Consider the following 13963-nt stretch of genomic DNA (forward strand, 5'->3'; position numbering starts at 1 on the left):
CTGGGCCCCTTCAGAGGGTGAGGCCAGGGCAGTGTGGGCCTCATTAGAAAAATCTGCTCCCCTGATGAAATAGTTTTGAAAACCTCCTGGAAGGCAGTGACTACGTCTTTTCGTCATTATCCTCAGCTTCAAGCATGGAGCCTGGCACCTACCGAGTTGGCACTCAGTACATATTGGCTAAATCAAAACAAAAGGAAAAAAATGCCTTTCTGAATCCTGTCCACTTATTTAAATGCTGTCATTCTTCTAAGTCCCGTGCAGACCACATCCTCCCCTCCCCCCAGTAGTGTTCTCTGCTTTTCCCAGCCAACGTCACCATGTTCATGAGTGTTTGCCTTCTCACTCCAGCTACTCGGAAGCTCCTTGGGAAGCTGATTCAGTCCATGCTTCTCTGATACCATCTATGCCTATAAATGCGTAACAAATGCTTTTGATTCAAAGTGTGCAACATCCATATTTGGGTAAAGATTTTCTTTTATAATGATGACATTGATGTTATTCCTATTTTCTGTGTCTCCTAAGGAAACCACTGGAGGAAGGAATACCAAGGCACAGCTTCTCATAGTTACTATCAGCTAGGGTTTTGCCTGATAAGTTACTTCTCAATGAGAGAACCACACATTTGTGTTAGGTGGTCTTTCTTCCTTACTGCTGCTCGAGGCCTTTGATCCTTGGGGTCAAGATTTAGGATTCATGGGTGGATGGCTTCAGTCAGAACTGGACAATGGTTCTGCACCTTTCCTCTAAGTAAACATCTGGAGTCTAGAATTTTAGTGGCTCTAGGATTCAACAATGTGACAGCCCTGCATCTCCTCTTATCTATTCAAATGGGCCATCTAAAGAGAATCTGTACTCTGTAAATGTCCTGGGGCACCTTTTCCCTTTCCCTCTAATTGATATGCAGTATCTATAAAACTCCCAGATTCATCCACCTTGTTTCCACCTAAGATGTTTAACCTAACAATTATTTACACACAGCAAAAGAAACAAACAAACAAACCATGAAGCTCCCCACCAAAGGGTAATGAAAGAAAGGAGAGAACTAGTCTCTGATACTAACTAGTCTCTAATAAGAAGCACCATTCTTGCAGCATTAGCCACAATAGCTCAGAGATGGAAGCAACCTAAACATCCACTGGATGAAGACTATGTGGATCGGGCTTCCCTGGTGGCGCAGTTGATAAGAATCCGCCTGCCAATGCAGGGGACATGGGTTCGATCCCTGGTCCGGGAAGATCTCACATGCCGCCGAACAACTAAGCCCATGCACCACAACTACTGAGCCCATGTGCCTAGAGCCTGTGCTCTGCAACGAGAGAAGCCACCCCAATGAGAAGCCCGCGCACCACAACGAAGAGTAGCCCCCGCTCACCACAACTAGAGAAGGCCCGTGCGCAGCAACGAAGACCCAAACGCAGCCAAAAAAAAAAAAAAAAAGAATATGTGGATAAAGAAAATATGGCATATCCATACAACGGAATATGATTCAGTTTAAAAAAAGGAAGGAAATCCTGCCATATGCTACAACATGGATGAACCTTGAGGACATTATGCTAAGTGAAATAAGCCAGTCCCAAAAGACAAATGATGTACAAGTCTACTGATGTGAGGCATCTAAAGTAGTGGAACTCTTAGAGAGTAGAATGGTGGTTGCCAAGGGCTGGAGGGAGAGGGAGCAGGGGTCTTGCTGTTCAACAGGTACAGTGTTTCAGTTTTGCAGGATGAAAAGGTCTTAGAAATCTGTTGCACGACAACGTGCATATAGTTAACACTACTGTGCTGTACACTACAAATGGTTAAAAGGGTAAATTGTACAGGTTTTTTTTACCACAATTTTTTTAAAAAGCACCATTCATGGGCAACAAGTCTGTCCCAGGGATTTCCCAGGAAATCCCACCATAACTTCACACAATGGGCATTGTTTTCTTCGCTTCAGAAAGGGAAGAAAGGAGAGGTCCAGAGACATACTTGAACCTGTGGCCATCTGACTCCAGCAGCCGTGCTTTCTAACTACTGCACAGACCCCTCCACTCTCACGTGGGACTGGGCTGGTGACCACTGCGCCACAGATGAGAGCAGTGAGTGGGGTCGTGAGTAGAGAGGTTTCTCTGGTTTTTTAAGACTTTCCAGGTCAAACCACCTCCCCCACCGTGTTATCAGTCTCCCCCAATATGTTCCCCACTTCTTCCTTTGTAATAGAACGCCTGAGTTTTAGCTGGTTACCTGGTCATGTGAAATAAAGACTTCCTCCCCTGAAATGAGCTGTGGCCATGTGACTAAGTTCTGGCTAATGGGATGTAAGGAGAAGAATCATAGGTAACTTCTGGAAAGTCTCTTTATTTATTATTATTATTATTATTATTTTAAATTTATTTTTGGCCATGCCGTGTGGCATATGAGATCTTAGTTCCCTGACCAGGGATTGAACCCGTGCCCCCTGCAGTGGAAGCTTGGCGTTTTAACCACTGGATGGGCCACCAGGGAAGTCCCTGGAAAGTCTCTTTAAAAGAGGGGCACACCCACACATTCATTGTAGGAAATTTATAAAATGTGGGCAAAAAAATGATAATGGTCCAAAAATAAATATTCTTAATAATTTAATGTAAAAAAAAAAAAAAGAGGGACACACCCTTCTTCAGTCCTTCTTCCTGCCCTCTATTGGCTGGAATAAAACATGATGGCTGGAGCTTGAGTGGCCATAATGGGTCATGAGGTAGAAACTAATATTAACTGATAAGCCCAACCGTAGCACGTTGATACCATCGTGTGAGGCCCTTGCACACAATGAGGGCATCTGATTTATCGATGCTGCATATGTTACATATGAGAGAAATCTGAAGTCATCCCATTGATCCTGACAGGTCTAGTAGGACCTAGATCCTTCAGTGCTTATGGTTGGATGAAATCACAAGATCCATGTGCCCACAAAGAAATTATAGAGGTTCTGAAGACAAACATTTGTAAGTTAGAAGCCGAGATCATTGACTTCTCCCGTTTTCCCATTCATTCATTCATTCAACAAGTATAATTTGAGTGCTCACTATGTGCTAGGCACTGTTGTAGCCCTGGAAATACAGTGTCAAACAAGACAGACAGAGTCCTTGCCCCCGGAGATCATGCACTTTTATGGACTGATAATATCTTCCTTCTACTTCTCACCGTGTGGTATGAAATGTCCCATGTATGTGGGAAGTGGGGGCGGCGTGACTGGAACGTGGGAGGAATTTTGAAATGTGGCCAGAGGGGAGCAATTTTCTCTCACCCCAGATTTCCTAAGAAAGTCCATTTTGGAGCCACAGAGGAGACATTCCTATGTCTTGTTCTGGCTTGTGCTGAGGGTGGGGATTGAGTCAGAGCTACAATATGAGATCAATAAACTCACCTAAGAATCCACCACCCGAACCAGTTCTTTAAGTTTCTCCAGGGTCAGGACTCCCTGGTGGCGCAGTGGTTAAGAATCCGCCTGCCAATGCAGGGGACACGGGTTCGAGCCCTGGTCCGGGAAGATCCCACATGCCACGGAGCAACTAAGCCCGTGCTCCACAACTACTGAGCCTGCGTGCCACAACTACTGAAGCCCGCGCGCCTAGAGCCCGTGCTCCGCAACAAGAGAAGCCACCGCAATGAGAAGCCCGCGCACCACAACAAAGAGTGGTCCCCACTCGCCACAACTAGAGAAAGCCCGCGCGCAGCAACAAAGACCCAATGCAGCCAAAAAATAAAAATAAAATTAAAATTAAATTAAATTAAATTAAAAAAAAAAAAAAGGTCTCTCCAGGGTCCCAAAGGGCTCCAGCTACCAAAAATGATTCCTGGCATTAGTACTGGCAAATGTGGTAAGACGTTCACCAGTGGGGTGGTTTTCTAAACCAAAATCATGGCACAAGATCTGAGAAGTTCCCATCCCTGTGGGGTCCACTAAAACTGAAAACTTTTGAAATCAGAACTCTCCCCAAATATAGATTTGGAGCCTATGGCATTGTATCATACTAGCTAGGCCCATCACCCTAAAAATCCTTTTGCTGCTAGAAATTAATAATTCTTAAATTAATAGTTTGCAACACTATTCACAATAGTCAAGATGTGGAAACAACTTAACTGTCCATCGACAATGAATGGATAAAGAAAATGTGGTAAAGGCGTACATGGAATATTATTCAGCCTTAAAAGAGAAGAATATTCTGCAATATGTGAAAACATGGGTGAACCTTGAAGATATTATGCTAAATGAAATAAGCCCATCACAGAAAGACAAGTACTGCATGATTCCACTTACATGAGGTTTCCAAAATAGTCAAACTCTTAGAATCAAAGAATGGAACGGTGATTGCCAAGGGCTGGAGGGAGAGAGAAATGGAAAATTCCTAATCAAGCAGCATAAAGTTTCAATTAGCAAGATGAATAAATCCTAGAGATCTGCTGTACACCATTGTACCTATTGTCAATAATACTGTATTGTACCCTTAAAAATCTGTTAAGAGGGTAGATCTCATGTTAAGTGTTTGTTAAGTATTCTCACCAAAATAAGATAAATTAAAAAAAAAAAAAAAAAACTAACAGTGAACTAACAATTGATCCTGCACTAATCTAGGCATTCTGATTGTTGCTCCTGAGAAACGTTCGTTCCATCTGGGGAGATATAACAAGGAAAAATAAAAAAGCACAATCTCTGCTCTAAGGGAGGCTCTTGGCCTGGTGGGGAATCAGACATAAGCTAACCATAACTGCACGAGGCAGAAGGTGCAGCTAGAAAGGCAGGTAGGGTTAAGTTTGGAAGGCATTGAATGCCGTGCGAAGAAGTTTGGAATGTAGTCTTTGTATGAAGGTCTCACCTGAGTTGAAGAGAGGCTATGTCGTCACGATATTTAGGAAACAGACTCCAGAGGGTTCACACGATCCTCTTGAAATGTACACCAAAACACAAAATACAGATTTTTCCAGAAAGAGTTACCTTGCCCATAGATTTCATCAGCTTTTTAAAAAAGGGTCCAGAGACTTCCCTGGCAGTTCAGTAGTTAAGACTCTGTGTTTCCCCTGCAAGGGGCACAGGTTTGATCCCTGGTCGGGGAACCAGGATCCTGCAATTCTGCGCAATGAGGCCAAAAAAATTTTTTTAATAAAAAAATAATAATAATAAAAAAAGGGTCCATAACCCAATAAAGGTTAGAAAGCATTGTCTAGGCACTAGGGAGACATCACAGTTTGGGGCAGGTGATCTGAAGTCTGTGTTGTAGACTCACACTCTGATGGAGGGGAGATTGGAAAGAAAGTTTTTCAGAAGATGATCCAAAACCCCAAGGTGGATATTAAGTTGACAGGGTAATGGAGAAAACAGGACATGTCTGAGAGGTAGAATGCATAGGATTTAGGGCAATTCTGGATGAAGGTGGCATAGGGAAAGGAAGGTAAAGATTAGAATTCTGATTGGAATTCTAAGGAGAAAGATGTCAAAGAAATTATGACTGACTTCCAAATGACACAATTTCTTTTAGTCTGCCTTAGAGACAGAAGGAATATTTTCACAAAACCAGTCCGGGGTGCCTTCCAAAGGACAAGGTCACCAGGCAGTTTGCCAGAATTTCACTTTGTCTATGGTATGTTTTGATATGAGAGTCAGATACAGTATTCTCATCCTCTAAATCATGTGATTCACATCCAGAAATTCTGTAAGATTCTAATGACTTGGAGGAAAACCTAGTTACTTGTTTAGCTGTATAGTTAAGACTGTATTTCATTGGGTCACCTTAGAGCCTCCCCCATCTTTGCGAAGGAAAAAGGTATCTCCTACGGTTCTATAGAGCCCATGTTGCATAGGTTATTCCAACCTCCACAGCAAGTAAGGAAGGGCAAAAATGACTTCAAGGTTTTCACCCTAAGCAATTGTGTTATGCTTTTAACTGCAAAATAGAATCAAGGAAGAGAAGCAGTTTTGTGGGGAAGATGAAGGTAAGATAATTAAATTGGGTTTGGGCAAACTGAATCCAAGGTATTTCTGAGACATTTTATCCATTAGGAACCTTTTGGTTGTGGGTGGCAGAATCCATCTGAAACCAATGTAAGTAGAAGGAATGTCTGGGCTTACATAACTGAAAACTCGAGAGGTTCTGCTGTAGGCATGGCTGTATCAGGTTCTCAAATGATGTTATCAGGCATCTGTCTCTCCCCGTCTCTTGCCTTCTTGTTCCTTATTATGTTTCCAGTTTAGGCAGATTCTCTTCCACAAGGCAGTGGTTATGACCAACAGCAGTTTCAAGCTTACCCTCTTCTGCCAGCAAAACAATGCCAGCAATTCCACTCTCTCCAAAGTTCTGGCAAACATCTCAGGTCTAATGCTTTTTTTTTTTTTTTTTAACGCATGCATGTTGGGTTTTTTTAAAAATTAATTAATTAATTTGGCTATGTTGGGTCTTCGTGTTGCTGCACACGGGTTTTCTCTAGTTGCAGCGAGCGGGGGCTACTCTTCATTGTGGTGCGCGGGCTTCTCATTGCGGTGGCTTCTCTTGTTGCGGAGCACGGGCTCTAGGCATGCGGGCTTCAGTAGTTGTCCCATGTGGGCTCAGTAGTTGTGGCTCACGGGCTCTAGAGAGCAGGCTCAGTAGTTGTGGTGCACGAGCTTAGTTGCTCCGTGGCATGTGGGATCTTCCCGGACCAGGGCTCGAACCTGTGTCCCCTGCATTGGCAGGCAGATTCTTAACCACTGAGCCACCAGGGAAGCCCCTCAGGTCTAATTCTGATTGACTTTGATTAGATACCCATCCTTGAATCAATTATTGTTGTTTAATTGGCTAAATCTTCTGTGGTTGACAGCCTCAATTATGTCCCCCAGTGATCCTGCTTCCTAGATTCATACCCTTGTTTTATCTTCTCCTCTTGAGTAACTTACTTCTAACCAACAGAATATGGCAATGTTGAGGGGTTGTCACTTCTGTGATTGGGTTACAAAAGACTTTGACTTCCATCCTGCTAGATGACTCTCCCTTTCTGGCTTTGTTGATGCAAGCTGCCATGTTGGAGACACCCACATTGCAAGGAACTGAGGGTGGCCAACAGCCACCAAGGAACAGAGACCCTCAGTCCAACAGCCCTTGAGGAACTGAATCCTGCCAACAACTCTGAAAGTTAATGTGGAAGCAACTCCTTCCCCTTTGAGCCTTCAGATGAGACCCCAGCCCTGGGTGATACTTTGACTGCAGCCTCATGAGAGACCATGGTCAGAGGACCCAACCAAACTCTGCCCAGATACCTGACCCACAGAAACTGTGAGAAAATAAATGTGTGTTGTCTTAAGCCACTAAATTTTGGACTAATTTGTTATATAGCCATAGACCTAATACACGTGGGTTGTGGGACTGCCCCTGAAGGGGCAGGTGAGGTCAGCCTCGTGTGAACCATGTGGAATGAAAGTAGAGAACAGCTGTCTCCCCAAAGGAAAGCTAAGGTGTAGTTACTAGAAGCAGGATGGAATTCAGGCAGGCAAAAGCACCTGATACCTGCCTCATATATCTACTTGGGAATGTAAGGAAGCAGCTGCAAACATGCCTGGAGATATATTGGGTTGGCCAAAAAGTTTGTTTGGGTTTTTTCATGTTATGGGAAAACCCAAACGAACTTTTTGGCCAACCCCAATAGACTTGGCAGTGATTCATGCACAGGTGATTGTTGAAACTGTAAAAATGGATGAAATTGCCCTCAAAGAGAGAAAGGCCAAGGGCAGATCTCTTAGGAAGAGCAACAATTAAGGGGTAGATGGAAGAAGAGGCAAAGGTGAGTAGGTGAGGGGCAGAGGTATAGGATGATGTGCTTGATATTGAACAAATTCAGCCTGTCTGGTCAGTAAGAGAAGCATCTGAGGAGCTGCAGTATTCTGTTAGAAATCTGGGCTTTCAGTTCAGAAGTTGTACATTAGGAAGTCATCCACATAAATGAGAGTGTTAAAATCAGGTGTGTGGATGATTTTGTCCAGTGAGAAGGCTTGAGGGGAGAAGAGGTCATGGACAAATCCTTGCAGAATGTGTATTTAAGCAGCAGGGGAGGGAAGAAGACCCATGGGAAGGGACTTGAGAAGGAATAGTTGGAGACATAAGAGGCAATTCAAGACTGGTCTAGCCTCCCAGAAACCATGAGCATTTCAAGACTGATACAGTCAAGAGAGGCAGAAGCTAAAGAGAGGTTGTGTGTGATGAGAACTGAGAAAAGGGTGATGGGCCAGGGATGTGGAGGTTCGTGGTGGTCCTAGTGGGAAACAGTCCAGGGGAAAGTAGGGGCCAAAGCCAGACTGCACAGGTTTAAGAGTGGGTGGGACATGAAGGGGAGATGTGGCAAACTGACCAGCATTGTGAGAAGTTTCACGGTGGGTTATGGGAAGATTTGAGCATATGTGTAGGCTGAGGGGGAAAGTCTGGGCTGTGCCTTTCCACTCCCATCCCAGGGTAATTTCAGTTGACTTCCTTGAGTTCTGTTACAGCTTTCTGAGATGACAGGGTCCAAAACTGTCCACAAACCTTGCCCAGCTAGTAAATATACTAAGCTTTGCCAGCCGTAGGGTCTCTGTGGTGACCACTCAACTCTGCCATTGTAGTGTGAAAGCAGCCATAGGCAATGTGTAACCAAGCGAGCAGGGCTGTGTTCCAATGGACCTTATTTACCAAAAAAAAAAAAAAAAAAAAAGAAAGCCACACACACCAAAAACAAACAAAAAAACCCCAACAGGCAAAGTGCCGAATTTCGTCTGTGGGCTATAGTTTGCTGACCCTTGCTCTAGGCTCATGGAAGGGGATTGGAGATGCAATAAATGGGGCAACTGATGAACCAAGGATAGCATCAAGACCTCAGGGAAATGGGTTTGCCTCAGAAAGAAGGTTCTTGCGTCTATTTGGACACCTGTTGCTCTCTGACTTCCTCTTTATGTGTCTGCCTTGTAACCCTCAACTATGAGCACCTTGGGGCTAGGAATGTTTCCCAGCAATGATTCCAGAGGCTTCCACACAGGAATCCCTCAGACACATAAGCAGTTGAGAGGAGACACAAAGGCGCCTTATTGTGGAAGAAGGGGAAAGGAGAGAGACACATATGGACAGGCCTGTGTCACCTCAGTGAGTTAGGAGCCATGAAGCCAAGTTCCCTCTACCGATGTTTAAGCAGAGAGCCAACATGTCTCTAATGTTTCAGATTGAGTCCTTCCAAGAGGCAGAGGACTGGGGTAGAAGGTCTTGCTGTCTCACAAGTGGTATACTGGAATCTGGGGAGGACTCTGGAGACTAGGGAGGAAGGCAAAGGGCCACCTCCAGAATGATCCTGGACATACTGTGGGATGGCGAGGAAGAAAGGGTACTGCAAAGCCCAGGAGCATTCTGGAAGTCCCGAGGGGGGAAGGGGGAGAGAAGAATGTAAGAGGGGCTGGAGCCAAATAGCTCCTGGGTACTTTTTTTTGCCACACTGCGCATCATCTTAGTTCCCTGACCAGGGATCGAACCTGCGCACCCTGCTGTGGAAGAGCAGAGTCTTAACCACTGGACCAGCAGGGAAGTCCCCTGGCCTCCATTTTAAACTCCTGAGATGGGATGGGGCTATACAGAGGTTTAAAAGGTAGTAAGTGAAAAAGGAAGCCTTCTTTATGCAGCTCACACCTGCGCACAGGGAATCCAGAGACTGGAGACTGAGCTGAGAGGGACCAAAGAGAGTCCATCCCCTCGTGGGGAACCGGAGTCCACCCTGCCTTGGGAAGGGTGTTTGTGGAACACAAATGGGGGCCTTCAGACTAAGGTAGAAGCTGCAGTAAGCTGAGGGTGGAGGCACCGGGGTAGCTTGATGAATGGGTAGGAGGCATCTCTTGGCAGGGGAAAAGGGTAAGGGCATCTTCAAGAAAAATGATGTCATTGGAGCTGAGCCGAGGCTAGAGGGAAGTGTTCAAGACCTCCACAACCTTTCTCAGCCTGACTTTCCATCCTTGCTATTCTCCTTCCTATATCCTAGGTTCCTACTGAATTTACAACCCATTCTAAGCACATCCCACCATTTCCCCACCTTCCAGCCTTTGTGTTGTTTCCTCTCCTTGCCATTTCCTGGTCTTCCTTCCTCCCACCTTCTTGTCTTTAAATCCTTTCTGGTCTTCAAGTCTTAGATGCTACTTCCTCCAGGAAGCCTTCTTAGATTCCATTCCCAACTGGGAGCAATCCTTCCCTCCTCCGAACTCGTTATCTGTCTGTCACCAGAGAAGTCATTTAGCAATTTTCACCTGTAATAAAGAAGTGCTGAGGACAGAAGCCATTCTCCAGGCAGCTCTGTGTCTTCCCCTTACCCACAGCAGACGCCCTCCACAAGTGGGGACTGGACAAGGATCTGTACAAGCTCAGGCAGGTGCTACAGTCCCTTTTACCAGCTCCTGTGGCTGTTCTGTCTGCTGGGTTAGGGCCCTGTACGCACCAAGCCTGTAACTACCAGAATCCTGGACGCCCTGCACCCCTCCTCCTACAGAAGCCCCAGCTGCTTACTAATTCTGCTTCCTGCTTAACCCAAGGATAAACCCAGGCTCACTCTTCTGTCTCTCGGCTGGCTTTCTCTCCTCATGGTGGGGGATGCCACAATGGGGTCTCTTAAGCACATTGATTTAGGAAACAGGCTCTGCGCTACCTATGTTCTTACAACCCAGGAGCTCTGGGTATTCACGTGCTGGTTGGACAGCCTGTCTGCCTCTCCCATGGAGCTGGCTATCCCTTGCTATCAGCCATATTGGCTGATTTCAACCCCAGTTCACTTTTGGCCTGGGCCAGAGAAGTGCATTTAATGAATTAACTTAATGGTGTATGCGTGGTGGGCGTATAAGAGCCCCAAAGAGATGCACTAAGTTTATTGTGTTAAATTGCTGTGTGTCCTTGGGCAAGTGACATCCCCCACCCTAACTCCTGTCAATATCTTGCCTTCTATCTTTGAAAAAACAAGAAGGTTGGGCAAACTTGCAAATCCTGCTAGCCCTAATCTTCCATGTGTCGTGGGTGTGTGTATCTCAGCTCCCGCAGAGCAGATCGACAATCATAAGAAAAGGGTTCCTGACAAAGGTGACAGGGATTCGAACCTCATTTCCTAGGCATTGATGCCCTTAGTGATTTGCAGTTTGGATCTGGGAGATTTTGCACCTGAAGACAAAGAGAAAGAATTTTTTTTTTTTTTTTTCCCAGCAAGATTCCTAGAATGTTGTTCACCAGCAGGACCACTGGCATTCTGGACCTGCACTGTCCAATATGGTAGCCACTGGCTACATGTGGCTATTTAAAAGTGATTAAAATTACATAAAATTAGAAAGCCATTTCCTCAGTCATAGTAGCCACATTTCAAATGCTCAGTAGCCACATGTGGCTAGTGGCTACCATATTGGATGATGCAGTATAGAGCATTTCCATCTTCACACAGAAACTTCTATAGGAAGTTCTGGATCAAACTTTTGTAAATCAGGAAACTGAGGCCCAGAGAGGAGACATGACCTGGCGAAGCATGTTATGGCAGATCTGGGCCTAGAACAAAAGTACCCCATTCCCAGGCCGGACTCATTGCCCTACTCCCTGCTGCCTCCTTCCTCTATGCCCCTCTGGGCTCCCAGCTCAGAGCCCCTAGTGGGTGCAGCACAGGACCAGGCGGCTGGGTTGGTTGGTCCCAGGGGATGTTTGTGACTGAGCAGAGCTCCAGATGCTGCACATTCCTGGTAGGGTCAGACCTGCCCTGCGGCAATCAGGGAATTAGCCTCTCAGAAGAGCCTCAGATATTCTTTCCGGAGCTGCCCTCTTCCTGCCCGGCCCAGGGGGCCGGTTGGTTCGGGAGCGCTCTCGGATCGCCTTGGGTGAAGCTGAAAGGCTGCGTGGATTCCCCGTTGGAGAGGTACTTCTGCTCAAGGAGGGTTCGGAGACAGGCAGGAAATTGCACCTCTTGCATCTTCTAAGGTCTCCAGGTCCAGCACAACGGGCATCTGAGAACAGGGTTTCTGCCGGTCCGACCTTGGGGCCGCATTTGGCGGGAACCGGATCTGCCCTCACCTGCAGCCCTGTGGCGGGTGTGACGTTAAGAGTAGGGAGACCGGCGTCCGGGGGTGGAGGTGTGGGGGGCTGAGAGGCCAGGGGAGGGGGCGCCCGGGAGCGCCCTGACCTCGCCGGCTGCTGGGAGGCGGAGGGGATGGGGGTTGGGGGAGAAGAGGGGAGCCTGGCAGCCAATGAGAGGGAGGATCTCGTTTCAAAAGGGTTAACCCACAGCCAATGGGAGCCTGGGGGAGCGGATCCTCCTCACTCCATTCAAGAATCCCAAGTATTCAAGATGGACGGCAGGGAGTGTGGAAGGAGAAAGGGGGCGAGGGGGGAAGAGCGAGATCGGCAGAGGACAGGGCGCGGCAGCCGGTTGGTCCCCGGACCTACCTTGGTCCCGGCCGGCGGGCGGAGGGGCGGCCGCCGGGGATCCGAGCCCGGCCCGGGAGAGGAGCCGGCGGGGTGCGAGAGGGCGTGAGAGAGGGGGAGCGAGGCCAGGGAGGGAAGCCAAGAGGGAGGGAAGGGCAGAGAAAGAGCCCGGGAAGAAGGAGGTGGCAGGCAGAGGAACGTAAGGAAGCGCAATGTGTAGGTATCTGAGCGCCCTGAGGGGTAACGCCCCCGCTTTTCGGTTTTATTCTCTCGGTGAGGGGCGGGGGGTGGTCTGGGCTCTTCCCCTCGTCTTCTTTCCCCCTCTCCATCCTCCTCCCCTCGTGGGCATCTCTTCCGTTTTTTCCTTTCGCAGCGCCTGTAGCTGGCGAGCCGCAGGCACGTCGTGCTGGGGCGGCTTCACGGTCCTTCTCCAGCGGGAGGTGGTGCGCAGGGGAGGGCGGCTGCTGCCGGGCTGGGGCCGGGCGTGCCGGGGACTTGGCGGGTGTGCTCAGAGGGGAGCGCCGTGGCTGAAGGGCTGGAGCCGGGCGGGGAGTTGTGCATCTTGAGAAGTTGTGCATGAGCCAAGGGGCTGTGTGTGCGTGTGAGGCCCGTTCTTGGGCTGAGAGTTGTGGGGTTTTAAGGGGTGTGTTCTGTGGAGCAGCCGTGGGCTCACACTCCGGGGCTTGCTGTTTGGGTAAGTGTGTAGTAAGGGCTGAGTTGTGCAGCGAGTGTGGCTGGGAGTTTGCGTGTGCGCGCGTGTGTGGTCCAGCCTCTAGGTGTGTGTGTCCTGGGGGACTGGGGGTGGGGGGGCACCGTTGGGCGTTGAGGGCGAGCGCACCCCCATCCCCCCACCTCCCCCTGCCCCTTTCAGCCCATTCACGGAACGGGGCTTTCAGGACCCTCCTGGTCCCCTCCTCCTCCAGTCGCCATGGCTGCGGGGCGGGGGTGGGAGGAGACAGTTGGGGCCAGCCCCTGCCCCCGCTGCTCCAGCTAACCCTCCACCTGCCCTTTCTCTCCCTTCCACAGGCTGGGCCCCATCCCCTGCGGCTCTGGGGAGCAGGGGCCGGAAGATGGTGGCCAATGAGGAGGGGGAGTGGAGAGAACTTGAGCCGGGGCCTCCCCTCCCCCATTTCCTCCTTGGTCTCCACACCCGCCTCTGGAAGGAGCTGGGGGATGGCTCCTGGGCCCACGCTGGGGGACGGGCCCTGCTGGCTGGTGAATCGCAGGGCCCGCTCTGCAGTGAGTTGGGTGTGAGAGCCGAAGGGACCTTGGTCCCAGCCCCCTCTCCCTTCTCTCCCCCCGGGAGAGATCTGGGAACTCCTTGGTGTGGAATCTTCCCCTCACCTCCAGGAACTTGCTGGGCAGTCCTGTCTTTGCCCCTCTGCCCCCTGTTGGCATGATCCAGTTCCCTGCTGGGACTGCTTCGCTCAACCCAAGAGCAGAGGCCTGGCGACTGGCCCTAGTGGGGCCTGGGTCCCCGTCCGTTAGAACGTTTTGCCGATCACAGGAACAAACTCTGCCTAGGAAGGCGGGAGAGAGGCTCTCCTGCTTCCTGAGGGGGTGGGAGGGGGCCGGAGGGGAAGCCCAGA

Source organism: Eubalaena glacialis, chromosome 10 (assembly GCF_028564815.1).
Source record: "Eubalaena glacialis isolate mEubGla1 chromosome 10, mEubGla1.1.hap2.+ XY, whole genome shotgun sequence".
NCBI classification, from domain to species: domain Eukaryota; kingdom Metazoa; phylum Chordata; class Mammalia; order Artiodactyla; family Balaenidae; genus Eubalaena; species Eubalaena glacialis.